Source organism: Macaca thibetana, chromosome 15 (genome assembly GCF_024542745.1).
Source record: "Macaca thibetana thibetana isolate TM-01 chromosome 15, ASM2454274v1, whole genome shotgun sequence".
Classification (NCBI taxonomy): Eukaryota; Metazoa; Chordata; class Mammalia; order Primates; family Cercopithecidae; genus Macaca; species Macaca thibetana.
The window spans coordinates 7,157,855-7,182,847 of record NC_065592.1 but is presented as its reverse complement, the minus strand read 5'-3'; the positions used below and the strand labels follow the sequence as shown (position 1 = coordinate 7,182,847).

Genomic DNA, 24,993 nt, shown 5'->3' with positions numbered 1-24,993 from the left:
AGGCTCATGGCGGAGGGCTTAGCTTTAAAGGGAGAGGTGCTGCAGGCTCCATTCTGCCCTTGGCTGTCATCCTGCTGACTGGCACCCAGGCCGAGCCAGTCTTCTCCTACCCTTCTGCTTCCCCCTGGACACTCCTTTTTATAAATAGAAATGGTTCGGCCTAAACCCTTGACCTCAAATTCTCTGCGTTGATCCTCCATTGAGGTGGCATGTGACATCTCTCCATAAGGCACTATCAGCTGTGCTCAGGCAGATAACACCCCCACTCCCTGTCAGGCAGCAGCCCCGGAAGAATGTCCTACAGGCCTGTGAGCCCCTCCAAGTTTCTTTTTTGGGTTCGATTACAGTGGTAGATGGCAGGGGTCAGCTCAGCCTGCATCCCCTGACGCCCGAGCTGTCGGGATGTCCGGCTGGAATGCACGGTTGCTCCCGCCTGCCCGGGAAGGAGATGGCGGGGCTTGAGCCGCCTCCAAATCAGGGCAGGCAAAGAGTCTGGATGATGACAAGAAGGGGCCCCAAGGATGCCCACGCAGCCCTTCTGGGGCATGTGCTGCAGTGGCAGGCACAGGCAGTTTCATTTATGTTTCTGTTCCGCTTAACTCAGGGAAGGGGGAAGGCAGACTGCGCTAGGTCGTGTTTTGCTTGGCTTTTCCGGACACACATATCCCACTGGTAATGGGTGCTTCAGATGGCAACACAGGGATAGAGGCCAAATTAAGCTCCTCAGGGACGGGTAGAAAGAACAGTTACACAATGACACGATCCCGGCCTCTCGTTGGGGCAAAAGTGTGAGTCCTGTGGCACGATGACGTGGCTGAGCCAGTGGTCCCCTCCACATGGCCCTGCCTACCTGTGAGTGTCCTGGTGCCTGCTTTCAGCTTTGAGTTCTCTGTGGCAGCCTCCGGAGAGGCTTCTAGGTCAGGTCTCTGGCATTACAGAGGGAGTGGACTGTGCAGGCTGCCCTCACTCTAACCCTCACCTGCTCTGTAACCAGATCGAGGCACTTGGCGTCTATGTCTCGAGAGTTTTTCCCCTCAGTTGTAAAGCAGAACTTGAATACCTGTCTGGCAGGGCGGTGGTTCGGACTAAATGAGGTGGACCTGGCACAAACCTGCTTCCCAGTCTTGGTGATGCTGTTGCGCTTACCCACAGGCTCTGGCCTGACATCCGGGTTAAATGGTCCCAAGTTGGTTCCCACTTCGACTTCATCTGGTTTGTGGGGTAGGGACATCTCCCGCCTGGCCTTCAGCCCCCTTATCAAGCACAGGACCCCGCTGCTGGGGAGTGGTGCGGCTCTAGTACAGCGCGCAGGCTTTCGTTGGAGATTCTTCATCAGGGCTGGGCTAGGCCCTTGAATCTATTTTTCCTAAAACAGTGATTTCCTAAAGCGAGTGACTCTTGTACAGATGGTCCGCGAACCCCATGGGCCTTCTGCTTTAATCTAAGGACAGTAACCATAAATAGCCACCCAGGGGGCATCTGAAACACAGAACCCAGCTCCCACGAACATGTTTATTTTGCAGTTAATCCAGGCTAAGGGATTTTATCTGAAATGGTTGATAAGAAACACAAGTGCAAATTTAAGCTGCTCTCTGGCACCTGCTCAAAAAAGAAAAACTCTGCAAGTACAAGTGGGCCAAGTCACCTCCTTGCCAGTCAAACACTTTGAACGCTCCTCTGTGAGTCCCCCTAACAGGAGGAAAGACCTTCCTTGCCCTCGTCCCGCCTGGCAGCAGCTCACCCCACTTAGCTTCTGGACTGCCACTTAGTTGTTTATTCTATTTAATTGTTTTTAGACAGAGTCTTGCTCTGTCACCAGGGTGGAGTGCAGTGGTGCAATCTCGGCTCACTGCAACCTCCGCCTCCCAGGTTCAAGTGATTCTTCTGCCTCAGCCTCCCGAGTAGCTGGGACTACAGGCGCCCGCCACCACACCCAGCTAATTTTTGTATTTTTAGTAGAGACGGGGTTTTACCATGTTAGCCAGGATGGTCCTGAACTCCTGGGCTCAAGCCATCCGCCCTCCTTGGCTCCCAAAGTGCTGGGATTACAGGCGTGAGCCAGTGCGCCTGGCTGCATTTGCAATTTCTCTTAGAAGACCTATCCAGTACTTCTTGGCATTTGATTTTTAGCCAACAAAACTGACCCAGTTTCATGCCAGAGATGGGGCTTCTTGTCCATGCTTCCTCTGAGGAAGGCCGTGGAGCACCCTGGCTGGAAGGCAGGGACAGTGGATCTCCCATCATAGGCTGCCAGCCGGTCGGATTCCTGTGTGTGCATCCCCATTGCTCTGCCTCAACATCACTCTCTACTTTTCTCCTGGAGAAAGAAGGAGGAGCAATTGGATGGAGGGTGTATCAACCCCCAAACTTCTGCCGTTTTCAAAATGTCTCCCATGGGAAGTTAGTATTCTAAAAAAAAAAAAAAAAAAAGGTGAGGGCTCTGTGGCCAAATAAGTTTAGGAAGAGTGGATGGGACAAAATTTAACATCTTTTTATTATAAAAAATACCTTTTTGAGCCTTTAATATGCAAATGTGTTTTGTAAATCAGTAAGAGGAAACAGTCTGCCATTTCCCAAATACGTTTGCCTCGGAACCTTTCTCCTTGGAGTCGGGGTCGTTGGCACTCAGGCTGGGAACCGCTGCCTCGTTGATGTTGCTGGACGGAAGCACAGCTCACTTCCTGCTGGTTGTGTTTCTAACACACATTCCTTTTTTAAAATTGCTTTGTAATAGTAACAATTCACTGGATGTTTACAGCATGCCAGGCACTGACTATGCTAAGCACTTCACTGACATTTTCACATTTCACCCTGTGAGCCACATACTATAACCCACAGCTTTCAGAGGAGAAAATGAGGCTGAGCCAGGAAGCGGTTTGCCCAAGTCTCACAAGAGAATGAGGGGCGGAACTGGCACTGGGGCCCAGGCAATGCCTCCCTCCCACTCCTGCCAGGCCCTGGCTGGCTACCATTGGATCTCCTGATTCTTCTCCAAGATACCTGTTCATTTCCAAAGAAATCCTGCCTGCTGGTGCCAGCAACATTGCTGAACCCCTTACCGACCAACAGACCACCCTGTGAAAACAAGCCGGTCTTGACATCAGTCACAGCAAATACGCTGACACCACAAAGTTACCTGTCCCTTGCTTCCTCTCGCCTGTCTGTATCTGTGATGGTGATCTGTCTAAAACGGCAGCCCAGGGGGGCTGGACAGAGGCCGGGCCTGTCTAGCTTATGTTGGTGTGAACCACGCACAGATGGGGGTTTGCGGGTCCTGACGAGGACGCCAGGGTGGGAGCAGCTGGCTCCACACCCTTCAGCTGTGTCATCTGCCCTTCCTCTGCTGTCTCCTCCAGGGTCTGGCTTTGAGGCTTGCCAGAGTCCCACCAGAGGTCGGGCCACAGGCCCACTGAGGTGGCAGTTGCTGCATTGTTATAAATAGAAGCCCATCCATACCACAGCCCCGGCCGGCCGGAGATTCTCTGCATTGTTTTCGGGCCTAGATTGCCAGCTGCAGAGGCCACAGGCAGGGGTGGGGGGAGCGAGTGGGCTGTGGATGGAAGGCGGGACACATGAGACAAGAGCCCAGCCCGGCCCTGGCTGGAGGTGACCTCACCTTGCTGGTATCTTGGCCCATGAGGGTGCAGAAGCAGCTTTGCTTTGTGGCCCATCGGATGTTGGCTTTCTCAACCTCGCCTAGTGCCTTTCCATCTGGAAGGCTAGAAGGGGACTTGGCTGCCGTGCAGCCCTCACAGTGCCCGCAGGCCCTCCTGTCTGGCCCTTCTCCATCTCCTGCCCCTCTCCGCGTCTCATCTCCCCGCGGTTCTCCAGGCCCCTCTGCACTTTCTCTGCTCCTCAAATGGCCCATTCTCCTCCTCGCCACGGGACCGCTCCATCCTCTGTCCCTTCCTGCTCATCCTGCAGGTCTCCGTTTAAGCGCCACCTCCCTCCCGCAGAGCCTTCCTGGTGGGCTGACCCGCTCACAGGCACCGGCTGCCTTTGTGTGCTCCTGCCCTGCTGCGCTGCTGTTTTGAGGCCTCCATCGCAATTGTAATTGCTCGTGTAGTCCGTGGTTTCATTCATTTATCTAGTCCGTCCCAGCAACGGGCAGCTCCGTGAGGGCAGTGCCAGGACAGAGCAAGAGTCAGGAACCGTTGATAAATGACTCACAGCACGACTTCCTAGAAAGAAGCCAAGACTTGTTCAAAAGCCAGACCCCCGCAGGAGATGACAAGGGGTAGCGAGTATTCAGACAGCCCAAGGGCACAGGGCCAGCTAATGGCACCAGAGCTGCACAGCAAGACCAGGGCTCCCCTACCCTGCCCAGGGATCCTCTGGGTCTCATCCCAGGAATGCACTAGGGCAGGGCAGCCAGGTGAGGGGTGAAGAGTGCAGACTGGGTGCAGGAGGCCCTCCTCTGAGACTCACCAGCTGGAGCAAGTCATCCCATCTGCCCCCAGTGAAAATGGGGCAGGTGCCGTGTGCCTCATGGGGCAGGGCTTGCACGGGGCTCAGGGCAGAGCCTGGCACAGTCACTGGGGTGCTCACGGTGGCTTCCCTGCCTTCACAGGGAGAGACACAGACCCCAGTGTTCCACAAAGTCTTCCCTGATCCCACAGCTGACCGGCAGCACTCACTTCAGGAATGGGGCTCAGGGACCCGCAAAGGTCCAGCCTGGGTGACAGAGTGAGACTGCCAAAAAAAAAATCAAGACAGTAGACATCAGACAAGGAAGGACAGTGATCCCCAAGATTCAAGAAACTAATGAACAAGCCATATAATTGCCCCAGTTACCGCCTGGAGAAAGTGTCCAGATCACAGGGCATGGAAGGAGAGCCCAAGAGGAGCCCGGCAGTCTCCCGGAGTTTACAAAGCAGATGATTGGGGAGGAGAGGGCCTCACACAGAACTCTGGACCCTTGCGGAGGGTCCTCTCGAGTATTCAACCGAGTACTGCTCAGTTTGATACATGTGAGGAAATCCTGAGTCTAGAGAAGGAAAACAACATGAAAGGATTAGAGGCAAACTCTTCAGAACTCTAGGGCGAAGAATAGTGCCTCTTCCTGCCGGCCGAAGTGGAAAGCCTCATAAATCACTTCGCACTGGATACAGTGCTCAGAAACGGTTTGCCTCGGTGCTGGGAGAATATGAGTCCTACCCAGAATGCCGCTTGGATCTCACAATGCTTAAAAGCAAGACGCAAACAAATCAAACCATTTCCAAGTAAGAATCCAGAACAAAGCCCAAGGAGCACATAGGAATACAAAAGCACCCTGTATTGGGCGGCTGTCAAAGGTAGCAAAAGGGCGGGCCCTGGTGCACAGTGGCTGAGGCCATCTCCTGGGCTGCCTGGCCATCACAGCCAAACAGGTACTGCTGGACCAAGAGGTGGTGGCCCTGGGTGGCAAGGGCATCAATGTTTCTAGCAATTTCTACAGAAACAAGTGAAAGTGCCTATCCTTCCCCTGCAAGTGGATGAATGCCAAACTTTCTGGCAGCCCCTACCACTTCCAGGCCCCCAGCCACCTCTTTAGGCAGACAGTGTGGGGCGTGCTGTCCTTAAGACTAAGCGAGGCCTGCCGGGCATGGTGGCTCTTGCCTGTAATCCCAGAACTTTTAAGCTGAGGCGGGTGAATCACCTGAGGTCAGGTGTTTAAGACCAGCCTTGGCCAAGATGGTGAAACCTCATCTCCACTAAAAATACAAAAATTAGCCAGGTGTGGTAGTGGGCGCCTGTAATCCCAGCTACTCAGGAGGCTGAGGCAGGAGAATTGCTTAAACCTGGGAGGAGGAGGTTGCAGTGAGCCAAGATCTCACCACTCCACTCCAGCCTGGGCGACAGAGCAAGATGCTGTCTCAAAAAAAAAAAAAAAAAAAGACTGGCCAGGCACAGTGGCTCACACCTGTAATCCTAGCATTTTGGGAGGCCAAGGCAGGCAGATTACAAGATCAGGAGTTCGAGACCAGCCTGGCCAACATGGTGAAACCCCGTCTCTACTAAGAATACAAAAATTAGCTGGGCGTGGTGGCAGGTGCCTGTAATCCCACATACTCGGGAGGCTGAGGCAGGAGAATCACTTGAATCAGGGAGGCAGAGGTTGCAGTGTGCCGAGATCATGCCACTGTACTCCAGCCTGGGCAATAAGAGCTAAACTCCGTCTCAAAAGAATTTTTTAATTTAAATTTAAAAAGACTAAGTGCGGTCAGGCTGCCCTAGACCACCTCCAAGTGTCTGATGGGATCCCACCACCCTATGACAAGAAAAAGCGGGGCTGGGCACGGTGGCTCATGCCTGTAATCCTAGCACTTTGGGAGGCTGAGGCAGGCGGATCACAAGATTGGGAGATTGAGACCATCCTGACTAACACGGTGAAACCCCATCTCTACCAAAAATACAAAAAGAAATTAGCTGGGCGTGGTGGTGAGCACCTGTAGTCCCAGCTACTCGGGAGGCTGAAGTGGGAGAATGACGTGAACCCGGGAGGCGGAGCTTGCAGTGAGCTGAGATCACGCCACTGCACTCCAGCCTGGGCGACAGAGTGAGGCTCCATCTCAGAAAAAAAAAGAAAAAGAAAAAGCGGAGGGTGGTTCCCGCTGCCGTTAAGGCTGTGTTTCAAGCCTCTAAGGTCTGCACACCTGGAGCGCCTGGCTCACAAGGTTGCCTGGAAGTACCAGGTGGTGACAGCCACCCTGGAGAAGAGGAAGGTCAAAATCCACTACCAGAAGAAGAAACAGCTCATGGGTCTACAGAAACAGACTAAGGACAGGCACGGTGGCTCATGCCTGTGTTCCCAGCACTTTGGGACCCCGTGGGGGGTGGGGGAAGGGGGGGGTGGGGGGGGGGTAGGATGGGGGGAAGGGGGGGGGGGGCGTGTGGGCGCGAAAGCGAGGTGGAGGGTGGGGGCGTCGGGGGCGGGGAGGGGGGGCTGGGGGGGGGGTGGGGGAGAAGGTGGGGTCGGCTCGAGGGGGGGGTAGGTTTTGTGGGTAGGGGGGGAGGGGTTGGGTTGGTGGGGGGGGGGGCGATGGGGTAGTGAGGCTGGGGGGGTCAGGTGGGGGGGGGGCTGGGGTGATTGAGATGGGTGGATCACTTAAGGTCAGGAGTTTAAGACCAGTCTGACCAACATGGTGAAACCCCGCGTCTACTAAAAATACAAAAATTACCTAGGTGTTGTAGCAAGCACCTATAGTCCCAACTACTAGGGAGGCTAAGGCAGGAGAATCGCTTAAACCCAGAAGGTGTGAGGTTGCAGTGAGCCAAGATCATACCACTGCACTCCAGCCTGGGCCACAGAACGAGGCTGCATCTAAAAAAAACCAAAAACAAAACAAAAAAGTCCTGCTTGGGCGGGGTGCAAGAGCTCACCGCTGTAATCCTTGCACTTTGGGAGGCTGAGGCAGGAGGATCATTTGATTCCAGGAGTTCAAGACCAGCCTGGGCAACCTAGGGAAATCCTGTCTTTACAAAAAAAAAAAAAAGAAAAGAAAATCAAAAAATTAGCTGGGCATAGTAGCATGTGCCTGTAGTCCCAGGAGTCAGGAGACTGAGGTAGGAGGATTGCTTGAGCCCAGGAGGTTGAGGCTACAGTGAGCTGTGATGGCACCACTGTACTCCAGCCTGGACACCAGATGGAAACCTTGTCTCAAAAAATAATAATAATAAATATAAACTTCCCACTTAGTCATATACTATATCTGCAGCTGCTAGAATGTGAGAAAGTGGCCAGGCACAGTGGCTCACGCCTGTAATCTCAGCACTTTGGGAGGCCAAGGTGGGCAGATCACTTGAGGTCAGGAGTTCAAGACCAGCCTGGCTAACATGGTGAAACCCCATTTCTACTAAAAATACAAAAAATTAGCCGGGCGTGCAAAGAAGCAAAGAAATATAATCTATAATGGGAAAACTCAAACAATTGAGATGGGCCCAGAAATGATGCAGATTAAAAAATTAGCAGTCAGAAACGTTAAAACCATGATCACAACTGTACTCTGTATTTCCAAGAAGCTAGAGGAAAGATTAAACATATTGCATAGAGGCATAGAAGAGATACAACAGATCCCAACTTGTAGAGATGAAAATGATGGTATCTGAGAAACACCTGGGAGAGATTAATAGGCTATTATGCATGACAGAGGAAAAGATGAGTGAACTTGACTTGAAGGCATAGTGATAGAAACTCCCCAAAATGAACCACCACAGAGAGAAGACTGAACACATTTGGAACAGAACATCAGTAAATGGTGGGACAACTTTGAGTGGCCTAATATACGTGTAATTGGAGTCCCTGAAAAAAAGATGGAAAGAAAAATACAAAAAGATCAGAAATGGTAACTACATGAGTAAATGTAAAGATTGGGGTATAGGGCCTTTTCTAAATGTCTTTAAACAACTGTTTAAAGCAAAAATAATAACAATGTACTGTGGGTTTTATGATATATGTGGGAAAATGTAGTATGACAACAGCTGGGCATGGTGGCTCATGCCTGTAATCCCAGCATTTTGGGAGGCCAAGGCGGGTGGATCATCTGAGATTGGGAGTTTGAGACCAGCCTGGCCAACATGGTGAAACCTCATCTCTACTAAAACTACAAAAATTAGCCAGGCATGGTGGCAGGTGCCTGTATCTAGCTACTCTCAGGAGGCTGAGGAGGTTGCAGTGTGCCAAGATTGCCCCATTGCACTCCAGACTGGGGGACAGAGTGAGACTCTGTCCCCCCCCCAAAAAAAAGGATATAAAAAACCCTAAAGCAAGCACTAAAATAACACAACAAAGAGTTATAGCTAATAAGCCAACAAAAGGTATATAATAAAATCACAAAAACTCATCCAAATGAAAGCAGAAAATGACAGGGATAAAAAGGAAGAAAGAGCAGATAGGAGAAAGAGAAAACAGTGAGATGATTGATTTAAAGTCAACCATATCAATAATCACATAAAATAGAAATGGTCAAGAAAAGCAAGACTCGGCTATATGCTGCCTACAAGAAACTAATTTCAAGTATGACACAAATAGATTAAAAAGAAAACAATGGGAAAAGAGTTATGCTAATGCCAACTATTTTTGAAAGCTGGAGTAGCTGTATTTATATCAGATAAAGTAGATTTCAGAGCAAAGAACATTGTCAGGGATAAACACAGTCATTTCATAATGTATCAATTCAGGAAGAGAACAGGAGTCCTAAGTGTTTCTGTACCTAATAACAGAGTTTTAAAATACATGAAGCGAAGCCATTAGAATTACAAGGAGAAATAGATATATCCAGAGGTTTCAACAGCCCTGTCTCAATCTTTGTATTTATTTATTTATTTTTTTTTTTGAGGCAGGGTCTCACTCTGTCACCCAGGCTGGAGTGCAGTCGTGCACTCTCAGCTCACCATAACGTCCGCCTCCTGGGCTCAAGCAATCCTCCCACCTCAGCCTCCCAAGTAGCTGGGACTACAGGAGCACACCACCATGCCTGGCTAATTTTTGCATTTTTTGTAGAGAAGGGTGTTTGCCACGTGGCCCAGGCTGGTCTCAAACTCCTAGACTCAAGCAGCCCTCCCACCTCAGCCTCCTAAAGTGCTGGGATTACAGGCAGGAGTCATTGAACCCCACCCTGTCTCAAAAATTGACAACCCAAATAGACAGAAAATAAGTCAGAATATAGAAGACTTGAACAACGCTATCAACACACTTTGAACCTAACTAACATTGGTAGAACACTCCACCCAGCATCAGTAGAATATGTGTTCTTTTCAAGTGCACACAAATAGGAAGGCCATATTCTAAATCATAAAACAAGTCTCAATGACATTAAAAGGATTCAACTTACACAAAATATGTTCTCTGACCACAATGGAATTAAATCAGAAATCAATAACAGAAAGACAACCAGAAAAATCTCCAACTATTTGGAGGCTAAATAACACATTATTTAAAAAAAGGAACTTAGAAAATATTTTAACAATGAAAAATGAAAACATGACATCACAATTTGAGGTGCTAAAGTAGTACTTGCAGGGCAATTCATAGCACTAAATGCCTATATTAAAATAAGAAAAAGTGCCGGGTGCAGTGGCTCATGCCTATAATTCCAGCACATTGGAAGGCCGAGGTAAGTGGATCACCTGAGGTCAGGAGTTCAAGGCCAGCCTGGCCAACATGGTGAAACCCCATCTCCACTAAAAATACAAAAATTAGCCAGGCATGGTGGCAGGCGCCTGTAATCCCAACTACTTGGGAGGCTGAGGCAGGAGAATCGCTTGAACCCGGGAGGCAGAGGTTGCAGTGAGCCGAGATTGTGCCATTGCACTCCAGCCTGGGTGACAAGAGTGAGACTCCATCTAAAACAAAACAAAACAAAAAAACAAAAAATTAGCTGGGCATGGTGGTGCATACCTCTAGTCCCAGCCACTAGGGAGGCTGAGGCACGAGATTCGCTGAACCCAGGAGGCAAATGTTGCAGCGAGCTGAGATTGCGCCACTGCACTCCAGCCTGGGTGACAGAGTGAGACTCTGTCTCAAAGATGAAAAATAAAATAATAAAATAAAGAAAAAAGCTATCTTAGGAACTACAGAAAGAAAAATAAAAAATAACAAGAAAGGAAATCATAAAGATCAGAGCAGAAATCAATGATGTAAACAAAACAAGACAAAAATAGGAAACAAATAATAAAATCAAAAGGTGTTTCTTTGAAAAAATTAATTAAACTCTAGCCAGACTGATCAGGAAAAAAGAGATAAGATACAGATTACCAATGTCAAGGAAGGAGATGGACAATGTCACTACAGATTCCTTGGATATTAAAAAGAACATCAGGGAAATATGTATGTTTCTATTAAAATCAACTTCAATGAAATAGACAAATGACTCGAAAACAACAATTATCCAAGTTCACTCAGCAAGAAATAACTGGTGTATCCCTCTACCCATTAAAGAAATTGAATTTATTGTCAAAAACTTTCTCATAAGGAAAACTCTTGGCCCAGATGGCTTCTCTGGTGAATTCTACCAAACCTAGAATTCTTCCTTAAGGAAGAAATAATATTAATTATATGCAAACTCTTCCAGAAAATTCAAGAGAAGAGAGTACTTCCCAATTCATTCTATGACCACTAGCATTACTGTGACACTAAAACCTAACATATAAGAAAAGAAAACTGGCCGGGAGCAAGCCTGTAATCCCAGCACTTTGGGAGGCCGAGACGGGCGGATCACGAGGTCAGGAGTTCGAGACCATCCTGGCTAACACGGCGAAACCCCGTCTCTACTAAAAAATACAAAAAACTAGCCGGGCGTGGTGGTGGGCGCCTGTAGTCCCAGCTACTCGGGAGGCTGAGGCAGGAGAATGGCGTGAACCCGGGAGGCGGAGCTTGCAGTGAGCTGAGATCCGGCCACTGCACTCCAGCCTGGGCGACACAGCGAGACTCCGTCTCAAAAAAAAAAAAAAAAAGAAAAAGAAAAAAAAAAGAAAAGAAAACTACAAACAAATATCCATCAAGATTGATGGGAAAACTCTATTTTATTTTATTTAAAGAAATTTTTTCTTCCTACAAGATGCCAAACAGAAAAATTCTTTTTTTTTTTTTTTTTTTTTTTTTTTTTTTGAGACGGAGTCTCGCTCTGTAGCCCAGGCTGGAGTGCAGTGGCTGGATCTCAGCTCACTGCAAGCTCCACCTCCCAGATTCACACCATTCTCCGGCCTCAGCCTCCCGAGTAGCTGGGACTACAGGCGCCCGCCACCTCGCCCAGCTAGTTTTTTGTATTTTTTAGTAGAGACGGGGTTTCACCGTGTTAGCCAGGATGGTCTCGATCTCCTGACCTCGTGATCCGCCCGTCTCGGCCTCCCAAAGTGCTGGGATTACAGGCTTGAGCCACCGCGCCCGGCCTAGTTTTTTGTATTTCTTAGTAGAGACGGGGTTTCACCGTGTTAGCCAGGAGGGTCTCGATCTCCTGACCTCGTGATCCACCCGTCTCGGCCTCCCAAAGTGCTGGGATTACAGGCTTGAGCCACTGCGCCCGGCCAAACAGAAAAATTCTTTTTTTTTTTTTTTTTTTTTTTGAGACGGAGTCTCGCTCTGTCGCCCAGACTGGAGTACAGTGGCCGGATCTCAGCTCACTGCAAGCTCCACCTCCCGGGTTCAGGCCATTCTCCTGCCTCAGCCTCCCGAGTAGCTGGGACTACAGGCGCCCACCACCTCGCCCGGCTAGTTTTTTTGTATTTTTTTAGTAGAGACGGGGTTTCACCGTGTTAGCCAGGATGGTCTCGATCTCCCGACCTCGTGATCCACCCGTCTCGGCCTCCCAAAGTGCTGGGATTACAGGCTTGAGCCACTGCGCCCGGCCAAACAGAAAAATTCTTAACAAGCTTTGAGCAATCAAATCCAATAATTTATAAAATCTATAACACTTAATGACCAAGTGAGGTTTATTCCAGAAATTCAAGGTTGATTCAACATTTGAAAATCAATCCGCCGGGCGCGGTGGCTCAAGCCTGTAATCCCAGCACTTTGGGAGGCCGAGACGGGCGGATCACGAGGTCAGGAGATTGAGACCATCCTGGCTAATATGGTGAAACCCCGTCTCTACTAAAAATACAAAAAAATCTAGCCGGGCGAGGTGGTGGGCGCCTGTAGTCCCAGCTACTCGGGAGGCTGAGGCAGGAGAATGGCGTAAACCCGGAAAGCGGAGCTTGCAGTGAGCTGAGATCCGGCCACTGCACTCCAGCCTGGGCGACAAAGCGAGACTCCGTCTCAAAAAAAAAAAAAAAAAAAAAAAAAAAGAAAAAATCAATCCATGCAGTTCACCATATTAACAGAGTAAAAATTTTTTTAAAAATGATTATCTCAATAAATACAGGAAAAGCATTTGATAAAACCCAATGTCCATTCTTGATAAAAAACTCTCAGCAAACTAGATATTGAAGGGAACTTCCTCCACTCTATAAAAGGCATCTAAGATAAATCTACTGTTTTTTTTTTTTTTTTTTTTTTTTTTTTTTTTTTTTTTTGAGACGGAGTCTCGCTCTGCCGCCCAGGCTGGAGTGCAGTGGCCGGATCTCAGCTCACTGCAAGCTCCGCCTCCCGGGTTTAGGCCATTCTCCTGCCTCAGCCTCCCGAGTAGCTGGGACTACAGGCGCCCGCCACCGCGCCCGGCTAGTTTTTTGTATTTTTTTAGTAGAGACGGGGTTTCACCGTGTTAGCCAGGATGGTCTCGATCTCCTGACCTCGTGATCCGCCCGTCTCAGCCTCCCAAAGTGCTGGGATTACAGGCTTGAGCCACCGCGCCCGGCCAAATCTACTGTTAACATCGTACTTAATGGTGAAGATAGAGTGCTTTCACCCCAAGACAGGGAACAAGGCAAGAATATCCATTCTCACCACTTCTATTCACATTGCACGTGAGGTTCTAGCCAATGCCCTTAGGCAAGGAAAAGAAACGAAAGGCATGTAGATTAGAAAGAAGATGTAAAACAGGCTTTACATGCAGATAACATAATCATCTATTTAGAAAATCCTGTGAAATCTAGGGAAAAAGTTATTTTCAAGACAGTTTCAGTCTGTCCCCCAGGCTAGAGTGCAATGACGTGATCTCGGCTGACTGCAACCTCCACTTCCTGGGATCAAGCAATTCTTGGGCCTCGGCCTCCAGAGTGGCTGGGATTACAGGCATGCGTCACCACACCCAGCTAATTTTTGTATTTTTAGTAGAGATGGGGTTTTGCCATGTTGGCCAGGCTGTTCTGGAACTACTGACCTCAAGTGATTGCGATTCGTCTGCCTCTCCCTCCCAAAGTATGGGAATTTGAGGCGTAAGCCACTAAACTCGGCCAGAAAAAGCTATTAAAACTAGTAAGTAACTTAAAAAGTCTTCACAATACAAGCTCAATAAACAGAAAACAATTGTCCTTCCGAATACTAACAATAAAAAATCAGAAATTGGAATTCAAAATTCCAATATCATTTACAATAGCAACAAATATACGATTTGCCTAAGTATAAATCTAACAAAAGATGTGCGGCCAGGCGCGGTGGCTCACTCCTGTAATCCCAGCACTTGGGGAGGCCAAAGTGGGCGGATCACGAGGTCAGGAGATCGAGACCATCCTGGCTAACACGGTGAAACCCCATCTCTACTAAAAATACAAAAAAAACTAGCCGGGCGTGGTGGCGGCACCTGTAGTCTCAGCTACTCGGGAGGCTGAGGCAGGAGAACGGCGTGAACCCGGGAGCGGAGGTTGCAGTGAGCCGAGATCGCGCCACTGCACTCCAGCCTGGGCGACAGAGCAAGACTCCATCTCAAAACAAAAAAAACAGGCCGGGCGCGGTGGCTCAAGCCTGTAATCCCAGCACTTTGGGAGGCCGAGACGGGCGGATCACGAGGTTAGGAGATCGAGACCATCCTGGCTAACACGGTGAAACCCCGTCTCTACTAAAAAATACAAAAAACTAGCCGGGCGAGGTGGCGGGCGCCTGTAGTCCCAGCTACTCGGGAGGCTGAGGCAGGAGAATGGCCTAAACCCCGGAGGCGGAGCTTGCAGTGAGCTGAGATCTGGCCACTGCACTCCAGCCTGGGCGACAGAGCCAGACTCCATCTCAAAACAAAAAACAAAAACAGATGTGCAAGACCGTAGACTGTACACCAAAAACTACAAAACATCGCTGATTGAAATGAAAGAACACCTAAATAAACGGGGGACACACAGTCTTGAATCAGAGCATTCAATATTGTTAAGTTGCCACTTCTCTCCAAATTGACCTATAGATTCAATGTAGTCCCAATCAAAATCAAAATCCCGACAGACTTTTGTTTTGTTTTGTTTTGGTAGCTGATTCTAAAATTCATATGGAGCTGCAAAGGAGCTATAAATATTTCGGCCGGGCGCGGTGGCTCAAGCCTGTAATCCCAGCACTTTGGGAGGCCGAGACGGGCAGATCACGAGGTCAGGAGATTGAGACCATCCTGGCTAACATGGTGAAACCCCGTCTCTATTAAGAAATACAAAAAACTAGCCGGGCGAGGTGGCGGGCGCCTGTAGTCCCAGCTACTCGGGAGGCTGAGGCAGGAGAATGGCCTGAACCTGGGAGGCGGAGCTTGCAGTGTGCTGAGATCCGGCCACTACACTCCAGCCTGGGTGACAGAGCGAGACTCCCTCTCAAAAAAAAAGAAAAAGAAAAAAAAAGGAGCTATAAATATTTCATAAAATTTTGGAAAAGAAGAACAAAGTTTGAGGACTTACACTTCTTTTCTTCAAGACATTACAAAATTTGGCCAGGTGCAGTGGCTCACGCCTGTAATCCCAGCACTTTGGGAAGATGGAGGGGGAGCCAATCACTTGAGGTCAGGAGTTCAAGACCAGCCTGGTCAACATGGTGAAACCCTGTCTCTGCTAAAAATACAAAAATTGGCTAGGTGTGATGGTGCACGCCTGTAGTCCCAGCTACTCAGGAGGCTGAAACAGGAGAATCACTTGAACCCGGGAAGCGAAGGTTGCAGTAAGCCGAGTTCGTGCCATTGCACTCCAGCCTGGGAGATGGATGGAGATTCTATCTCAAAATAAATAAATAAATAAATAAATAATTAAATAAATAATATATATATATGTATTTTATTAAAATAGTACATGTACTTCCAAAATATATACAACTATTATTTTATTTTATTTTATTTTATTTATTTTTTTTTTTTTTTGAGACAGAGTCTCGCTCCGTTGCCCAGGCTGGAGTGCAGTGGCGCGATCTCGGCTCACTGCAAGCTCCGCCTCCTGGGTTCACGCCATTCTCCTGCCTCAGCCTCCCGAGTAGCTGGGACTACAGGCGCCCACCACCTCGCCCAGCTAGTTTTTTTGTATTTTTTAGTAGAGACGGGGTTTCACCAGGTTAGCCAGGATGGTCTCGATCTCCTGACCTCGTGATCCACCCGTCTCGGCCTCCCAAAGTGCTGGGATTACAGGCTTGAGCCACCGCGCCCCCCGGCCACAACTATTATTTTAAAAGACATATTATAAAGCTACATTATTCAAGACCATGTGGTCCTGGTGTCAAGATTTAAATAAACATAGGTTAATTGTACAGAATAGAACATCCAGAAATACATCCGCATGTATCTGGTCACTTGATTTTCGACAAAGGTGGAAGGTGACACAGCGAGAAAGGACAGGCTTTGCAACAAAAGCTGCCGGGACGATAAAGTCTCCAAGTGCCAAAAAGAGAACTTTGACTCCTGCCCTGCACATACAAAACTGACTCAAAATGGACCATAGACATCAATGTAAAATCTAAAACTATTGAAGAAAACATAGGAGAAAATCTTTGTAATCTTGGATTAAACAAAGATTTCTTAGACCAAAAGCATAATCCATAAAAGAAAGTATTAATAGCTGGGTGCAGTGGCTCTTGCCTATAATCCCAGCACTTTGGGAGGCCAAGGTGGGAGGACTGAACTTAGATGTTTGAGACCAGCCTGGCCAATGTGGCGAAACCCCATCTCTACTAAAAATACAAAAATTAGGCTGGGCACGGCGGCTCACACCTGTAATCCCAGTGCTTTGGGAGGCCAAGGCAGGCAGATCATGAGGTCAGGAGTTCAAGACCAGCCTGGCCAACACGGTGAAACCCTGTCTCTACTAAAAATACAAAAAGTTAGCCAGGCGTGGTGGCAGGTGCCTGTAATCTAAGCTACTCTGGAGGCTGAGGCAGGAGAATCGCTTAAACCTGGGAGGCGGAGGTTGCAGTGAGTCGAGACCACACCACTGCACTCTGGCCTGAGCAACAGAGCAAGACTTTGTCTCAAAAAAAAAAAAAAAAAAAAAAAAATTGCAGGCTTGGTAGCTTGTGCTTGTAGTCCCAGCTACTCCAGAGGCTGAGGCAGGAGAATGGCTTAAGCTCGGAAAGTTGAGGCTACAGTGAATTACAATCATACCACTGCACTCCAGCCAGGACAACACAGCAAGACCCTGTCTCTTAAAAATAAAAATTAAAAAATTATTCACTTTACATAATATATGTCAATTATACCTAAACAAAGCTGTTTTTTTTTTTTTAAAGAGTTTGAGCAACATCACGTCCCCTACTCCTACTCTTAAGACTTAGGCTAGGCACAGTGGCTCACTCCTGTAATCCCCGCACTTTGTGAGGCTGAGGAGGGTGGATCCCCTGAGGTCAGGAGTTCGAGACCAGCCTGGCCAACATGGTGAAACCCTGTCTCTACTAAAAGTACAAAAATTAGCCAGGCGTGGTGGCGTGTGCCTGTAATCCCAGCTACTCAGGAGACTGAGTTAGGAGAATTGCTTGAACTAGGGAGGCAGAGGTTGCAGTGAGCTGAGATGCGCCACTGAACTCCAGTGTACTCCAGCCCAGGCGACAGAGTGAGACTCCCTCTCAAAAAAAAAAAAAAAGGGCAAACTTTTTTTTTTTAGATGGAGTCTCACTCTGTCGCCCGGGCTGGAGTACAGTGGCACATTCTTGGCTCACTGCAAGCTCCGCCTCCCAGATTCACGCCATTCTCCTGCCTCAGCCTCCTGAGTAGCTGAGATTACAGGAGCCTGCCACCACCCTGGCTAATTTTTGTATTTTTAGTACAGATGGGGTTTCACCATGTTGGCCAGGCTGGTCTTGAACTCCTGACTTCAGGTGATCCACCTGCCTAGGCCTTTCAAAGTGCTGGGATTACAGGCGTGAGCCACCACACCCGGCCGCACCTATGCTTTTGATGATGGGTCCAATGGCAGTGATCGTGATTAACACCAATCAAGCCTTAGGCACTGGCTGCTCACCTTGGGTCAGGCTGCAACCAGGAAGGAGGCAGCCCACCCTCCAAGGGACACGTGATCCACATGAACAGCTTGGCCAGGGGCCTTTCTTCCACCCACCTCATCCATCTGCCTCATTTACACCAAGCGGGCACTGGACAGATGCCGTCCACGGTGCTGCACAGCCCCAAAGTATGTGCGTCCAGCAAGATGGCTTGTGGGGTGGGGGACCTCACCCGTTGTATTATTTTGTTCCCTCAAAGTCTCAGCTAAAATTGGGGCAGCAAATAAAAACTTTTTTGCGGGGAGGAGCAGGGATTGGGTCTCACTGTGTGACCCAGGCTGGAGTGCAGTGGTGCAGTCACAGCTCACTGCAGCCTTGAACTCCTAGGCTCAAGCAATCCTCCTGACTCAGCCTCTAGAGGAGCTGGGATTACAGGCATGCCCCACCACGCTGGGCTAATTTTTTCTATTTTTTGTAGAGATGGGGGTCTTACTATGTAGCCCAGGCTGGTCTCCACTCCTGGGCTCAAGTAATCCTCCTGCCTCGGCCTCCCAAAGTGGTGGGATTACAGGCATGAGCCACGGCGCCCAGTCAAGAAAACCATTTTATCATCCCATTACAAGCTCAGTAACAGCTAACATCTGTTATTGACCTATTGGCGGTTCTGTGCCGAGGGCCTTGCCTGATGACCCCACAGAACTCTCCTCCCTGCGAGGAGAGAGTAACCCTGTCTTGCAGATGAGGAAACTGAGGCTCAGCGGTGCTGCCAAATCACTCGGATTTGCTAAGCGCTTACTCTGGGCTGGGCACTTGTCCAGATGCTCGGGACCATCGGCTTCACGTGCCTCCGCAGTCTTGTGAGGTGAGGAACCACGTCCATCCCCAGTCCGTGTCCCAGGAAACCGAGACCTGAGAGGAAGGGGACTTGCTCAAGGTCACAGCCATAGAGGGACCCCCCGCCCAGGAGAGCTCACATGACCGTCTCCGGCCTCCAGGCCCAACTGCAAGGGGAAGCACCATCCTGGGGAGACCAGAGACCCAGGTCCCCCTCCCAGGCGAGGGGCTGGCCCGCGGCCTCTGGCGGAACTTCTGGCCTTCACCGTCTCCGCCAGGTCACTCGTCAATGGCCGGCTGCCTTCTGGAAAGCTGCTGTTGTGAGACAGTGACCCTGGGTGGAGTGAGGCATCCATGGGGGCTCACTCCCAGAGATGGAGGCTGGAGCCCTGAGCAGAGACGCCAGCTGTGCTCGGGTCCTCTGTGGCCCCCAGGGCTGCAGAACAGGTCAGGCCGATTCCCTTGTCACTCCTAAAAGAACATCTGAAGCCCCCAGCAGGCCGGTGTGGGCCCCCCAGTTCCTCCGCTACTCTGGACTCCTCAGCTACTCCTTCCCCAGAGGCTGTCGGACCTGCCTTCCGGCCTCCAGCACATGGAGGTGATGGAGCACAGTTAGGAGGCGCTTCTGTGAACCAGGAGGCGGCCCTCACCACGCAGAAGCTGTGGGCGCCTTCATCTTGGACTTCCAGCCTCCAGAACTGTGAGGGATTGGCTTCTGTGGTTGATGAGGCATCCGGTCTATGGTTACTTTATTCTAGAGCCAAACTGGGCTGAGGCGATTGTCCATTATCTGTGAATATACTAAAACCGTAGAACCGTACACTTTCTATTTGCGTTTATTTTGTGAGACAGGGACTCACTGTCGCCCAGCTGGAGTGCAGTGGCACAATCATGGCTCACTACTATGAGCATGTGCCACTGCGCCCGGATAATTTTTTGTTGTTGTTGTTTGCTTTTTGAGACGGAGTCTCACTCTGTCGCCCCGGCTGGAGTGCAGTGGCACAATGTCGGTTCACTGCAACCTCTGCCTCCAGAGTTCAAGCAATTCTCTGACTCAGCCTCCCGAGTAGCTGGGATTACAGGCGCCAGCCATCACGCTCGGCTAATTTTTGTATTTTTATTAGAGACAGGGTTTCTCATCTTGGCCAGGCTGGTCTTGAACTCCTGACCTTGTGATCCACCTGCCTCAGCCTCCCAGAGTGCTGGAGTTACTACAGGGATGAGCCACTGAGTCTGGCCTATGCCTGGCTAATTTTTAAGTGTTTTTGTAGAGATGGGGTCTCACTATGTTGCCCAGGCTGGTCTCAAACTCCTGAGCCCGAGATCCTCCCAATTCAGCCTCCCAAAGTGCTGGGATTACAGGCAGGAGCCACTGCACTGGCCAGAACCTACACTTTTTTTTTTTTTTTTTTTTTTTTTTTTAGATGGAGTCTTTGTCGCCCAGGCTGGAGTGCAGTGGTGCAATCTCACGTCAACCTCTGCCTCCCGGGTTCAAGTGATTCTCCTGCCTCAGCCTCTTGAGTAGCTGGGATTACAGGCATGCGCCACCATGCCCAGCTAATTTTTGTATTTTTTTCAGTAGAGACAGGGTTTCACCATGTTGGCCAGGCTGGTCTTGAACTTCTGACCTCAGGTGATCTGCCCACCTTGGCCTTCCAAAGTGCTGGGATTACAGGTAGGAGCCACCACATCCAGCCAGAACTGTATCCTTTAAATGGGTGAGTTGTGTGGTGTGTGAATTATATCCCAGTAAAGCTAGGGTAAAGCATTTAAATACATTTGTGTGACTGTCTGACCACCACTCAGTCTGCATTTGTCATGGATGCTGAGAATCCCACATCACTAAGCCAGGCCCCTGTGGTCTAGATGTTGCAGAAGAACTGAGCCGTATTTAGAGAGAAGAGTCCCTGGTCTCTGAGCTAAGCCCTGGTGCTCAGTGGGATTATTCTGGGGGCCCCATTTGCATGTTTAACACGGAGCACAACTGCTACACCCTTGCTGGGCCCCGGACCGTGGAGGACAGGATAAGTGTGAATGTCTCTGGCCTGACGATTAGGAAACTCAGGCATGTGAGGTTGAGCGACAAGCCCGATCTCACTCAGCGAGACAAGTGGCAGCCAGGAATAGTGCAGGGCTCCCAGCTGCATCTGGCCCGCCGTAAACACCCAGCCGCGCCACCCTTCTTCTGTCTGATTAAAAAGGGAACATGAAATTAAGAACCAGGGCTCAGGCTGATGCAGGAAATAATCCTGTCTCTGCATTCCAAGTCGTGCCGTCTGGGCCCAAAGGGAGCTGGGCTGACCTTCGCCAATTCCCATGTTGATTCCGGGTTCACCTCCCTGGACACAGGCACAGAGATGGAGTTCATTCGCTCCAATGTGTTGGCTTGTATTTAACAGTTGCCATTGGTTGGGTGCGGTGGCTCACGCCTGTAATCCCAGCACTTTGGAAGGCCGAGGCAGGCAGATCACCTGAGGTCAGGAGTTCAAGACCAGCCTGGCCAACATGGTGAAGCCCCATCTGTACTAAAAATACAAAAATTAGCTGGGCGTGGTAGGGGGGGCACCTGTAATCCCAGCTTCTCAGGAGGCTGAGACAGAATTGCTTGAACCTGGGAGGCAGAGGTTGCAGTGAACCGACCTTGTACCATTCCACTCCAGCCTGGGCGACAAGAGCAAAACTCTGTCTCAAAAAAAAAAAAACAAAAAAAAAGTTTCCATCATCCAAGATCAACAGGGCTGCTAAGGACTTGGACTCAGCATCATGCTGGGGAACCTTAGCAACAGGACGGCTGAGGGCAGTCTGGTAGAACTGGGGTACCAGAAGGCTGGGGTGTCACAGAAGGAGCAGAGACAAAGAATGGGGTCAAAACCCGGGTGTTTGAAACCAGCCCAGCTCTGCAGCTTCCCAGAAAAGTGGCCTTTGGCAAGCCCCTTGGTCCCTTCTGTGGGGCAGCATCCTCATTGATTGAAAGGGAAGAGCATACTTGAAGGATTAGCAGTGGCAGGAAGGGGCCTGGACAGCACCCACCGGAGCGGCTGGTTGTGCCCTGTGATCTTGATGGGCAATTTTTTTTTTTTTTTTTTTTTTTTTGAGACGGAGTCTCGCTCTGTCGCCCAGCCCAGGCTGGAGTGCAGTGGCGCGATCTCGGCTCACTGCAAGCTCCGCCTCCCGGGTTCCCGCCATTCTCCTGCCTCAGCCTCCCGAGTAGGTGGGACTACAGGCGCCGCCACCACGCCCGGCTAATTTTTTTGTATTTTTAGTGGAGACGGGGTTTCATTGTGTTAGCCAGGATGGTCTCGATCTCCTGACCTCGTGATCCGCCCGCCTCGGCCTCCCAAAGTGCTGGGATTACAGGCTTGAGCCACCGCGCCCGGCCAATTTTTTATATTTTTAGTAGAGACGGGGTTTCACCGTGGTCTCGATCTCCTGACCTTGTGATCCGCCCGCCTCGGCCTCCCAAAGTGCTGGGATTACAGGCGTGAGCCACCGCGCCCGGCCTTGATGGGCAATTTTTGGACTGTCACACAGTAAAATATTTACTTTCATCCTATGTCCAGACCCCAACCAGGTGGGAAGCCGTTTCCGTGGCAGCGCCCAAGCAGGATAGAGGATGACCTAGAGAACCACCAAGCCAGAGGCGACAGAAGATCACCTGGGCTGTTAGAAACCTCCGAGGCCCTGCAAGCGCCACAGGCCCTCATACTTTTTATTTATTTATTTATGTTTTAGATGGAGTCGCACTGCGTCACCCAGGCTCTGGAGTACAGTGGTGCGGTCTCAGCTCACTGCAACCTCTGCCTTCTGGGTTCAAGCGATTCTCCTGCCTCAGCCTCCTGGGTAGCTGGGATTACAGGCACACGCCACCATGCCTGGCTAATTTTTGTATTTTTAGTAGAGACGGGGGTTTCACCATGTTGGTCAGGCTGGTCTCAAACTCTTGACCTCGTGATCCACCCGCCTTGGCCTCCCAAAGTGCTGGGATTACAGGCGTGAGCCACCGCGCCTGGCCAGGCCATCACCTTTTTTGCAGTTCCTGATGAGACCGTCTTCTTTAGGGCCCCAAGAGGGGCTTTCCTGGTTGGCCTCATGGCCCAGCCTACAGCAAGTCTCTGTCCCATTTCAAACAGCCCCAGAGCAGAAGGGGCTCTCCTGAGAAGTGACTTCGAAGGTGGGAGGTGGAAGTGTATGGGGTCGCTGTGCAGCTGCTTCTCCCAGACCCTGGATGTCTCAAGCAGGTGAGCCTCGCCTGGCACAGACAGCTGGCTCTCTTAGGCCTGGATCCTGGAGAGGAACCCGTGACAGCTGGGCAGAGTCTACCGTCTGTGCCTCTTCTCCCAGTCTGGACTTCTAAATTTCACCTGCTGTCAGCTGGAGAGGCTAGAGGGCTTCCACTGTGTGACTAAATGCCACTTGGAATCCACTTTACTCACAACCCCCGTCCTTGTACATTTCCCTCTCGAAACTGTTACTCACAGATTCGGCTGCGTCTCCTGTCTCACTGCGCCTCTGCATGAAGGCTTTGTTCTCCTGAGCCCCTGAGCTTCTGAAACCCTGCTGTCAGGTTAGGCCTGCACCCCATTCTCTGTACACACACACGCACACACACACTCACACACACACACACCCCCTATGGTCTTTCATGGGCAGAGCTCAGGAGCCGACTCCACACCGAGAAGCCAAACCATGACAGTGAACTGCACCACCCGGAAGCCATCTGCGTGGAGCGCGGCCAGCAATGCCTGTTATGCAATTTCCTGCTTTGCTGTCTCAGCCCCAGGAGGCAGGATGTGAGCGCCGTTGGTTTGCTGCAACGTGGAGAACCCACAGAAGACCCGAATTCTGATGCCCAGAGCGCATGGGGCCTCCCTGTCCCCATGGGGGTGCAGAGAAGCCACTGCCCACCCTGCATGATGAGCCGCCCGTGCAGTGGGTGCAGCAGCCGGCCCCTCCTCAAAGGGAAAGAGATGGGCTCATTGTGGGCCAGAAAAAACTGACTGTCCCGAGACTTCCGGGGTGGGGAGGGGGGTGCACTTCCTGCCCGGGGCAGCCAGGATTGGGGAGCAGAGGACTGGGACCTTCTCAGTAACAGTCACCAATGTTACTGGACACTGCACATGGCCCCACAGTCTCAGGCTCAAGACTGAGAGTGCGCCATGGCGAGAGGTGCTCTGTGGCCAGAGTTCGAATCCTGGCTCCGCCTTGCCCTAGCTGCGTGGTCTCAGGCAGCTCCTTGGCGTCCACTCTCCCCGTTCCTTCGTCTGTGAAATGGGGGTGGCAGTAACACCTCCCTTGTGGGGTTGTCATGAGGATTCAATGAGTTCGCACCCAGAAAGAGAGTAGAACAGGGAGTTTCCACTGCATCCGCCAGTGGGCAGCTCCTCTGAAAATCTCCAGTTTCTTTTTCCTTTTTTTTTTTTTTTTTTTTTTGAGACGGAGTCTCGCTCTGTCGCCCAGGCTGGAGTGCAGTGGCCGGATCTCAGCTCACTGCAAGCTCCGCCTCCCGGGTTCACGCCATTCTCCAGCCTCAGCCTCCCGAGTAGCTGGGACTACAGGCGCCCACCACCTCGCCCGGCTAGTTTTTTTTTGTATTTTTTAGTAGAGACGGGGTTTCACCGTGTTAGCCAGGATGGTCTTGATCTCCTGACCTCGTGATCCACCCGTCTCGGCCTCCCAATCTTTTTCCTTTTTTTTTGAGACAGGGTCTCGCTCTGTCACCCAGGCTGGAGCACAGTGGTGCAATCTCAGCTCACTGCAGCCTCCACCTCCCGGGTTCCAGTGGTTCTCCTGCCTCAGCCTCCCAAGTAGCTGGGACTACAGGTGCCCGCAACCACACCGGGCTGATTTTTGTATTTTTAGTAGAGACGGGTTTTTGTCATGTTGGCCAGGCTGGTCTCAAACTCCTGACCTCAAATGATCCACCCACCTTGGCTTCCCAGAGCACTGAGATTACAGGTGTGAGCTACCACACCTGGCCAAATCTCCATTTTCCATACAAAGTAAGTAGGGCTCAGAGGGGCTGAGTGTCGTGCTGAAGCTCACATAAATGGCCTTGAACCTGTGGTCTGCCTTCAGGGCCCACGGCCACTCCAGGACCTCTGGGGCCCCCACCCACGCTTACACAAGAAAGCACCATTTATAAGATGGTATCCATTCAAGGCTGGGGCCTCACAGGACCCCTCGTCAGTTGCTGGCCGAGGGCAGGGCACGGAGCCCCTGTCCAGACACACTGTCCTGCCTGGGCACAGAAAGACACCTTTGCAGGCCCAAGTTAAGGGTCAACCTAAACATTAATTGCCCTTGACATAGGGCTACTGCCTTTCTGGGTGGCATGGCCTCCATCCTCACAAAAGAGAACCTGTTCGCCAAAAAGCCAAGCTGCCCCCAATTCCTAGCTCTACCTCCAAGCCCACCACCCTCCAGGC

General features: G+C 50.5%; 1 long non-coding RNA gene across 1 annotated transcript; it reads right to left on the bottom strand.

Moving 5' to 3' along the window:
- Window positions 1-192: 192 nt before the first annotated feature.
- On the bottom strand, window positions 193-23,371 carry LOC126937157 (uncharacterized). The gene is made up of 3 exons (XR_007719662.1): window positions 23,045-23,371; window positions 18,531-18,643; window positions 193-2,409 (listed from the first exon to the last, which is right to left on the bottom strand). It is a non-coding gene; the product is annotated as an uncharacterized LOC126937157 (long non-coding RNA).
- Window positions 23,372-24,993: the final 1,622 nt, after the last annotated feature.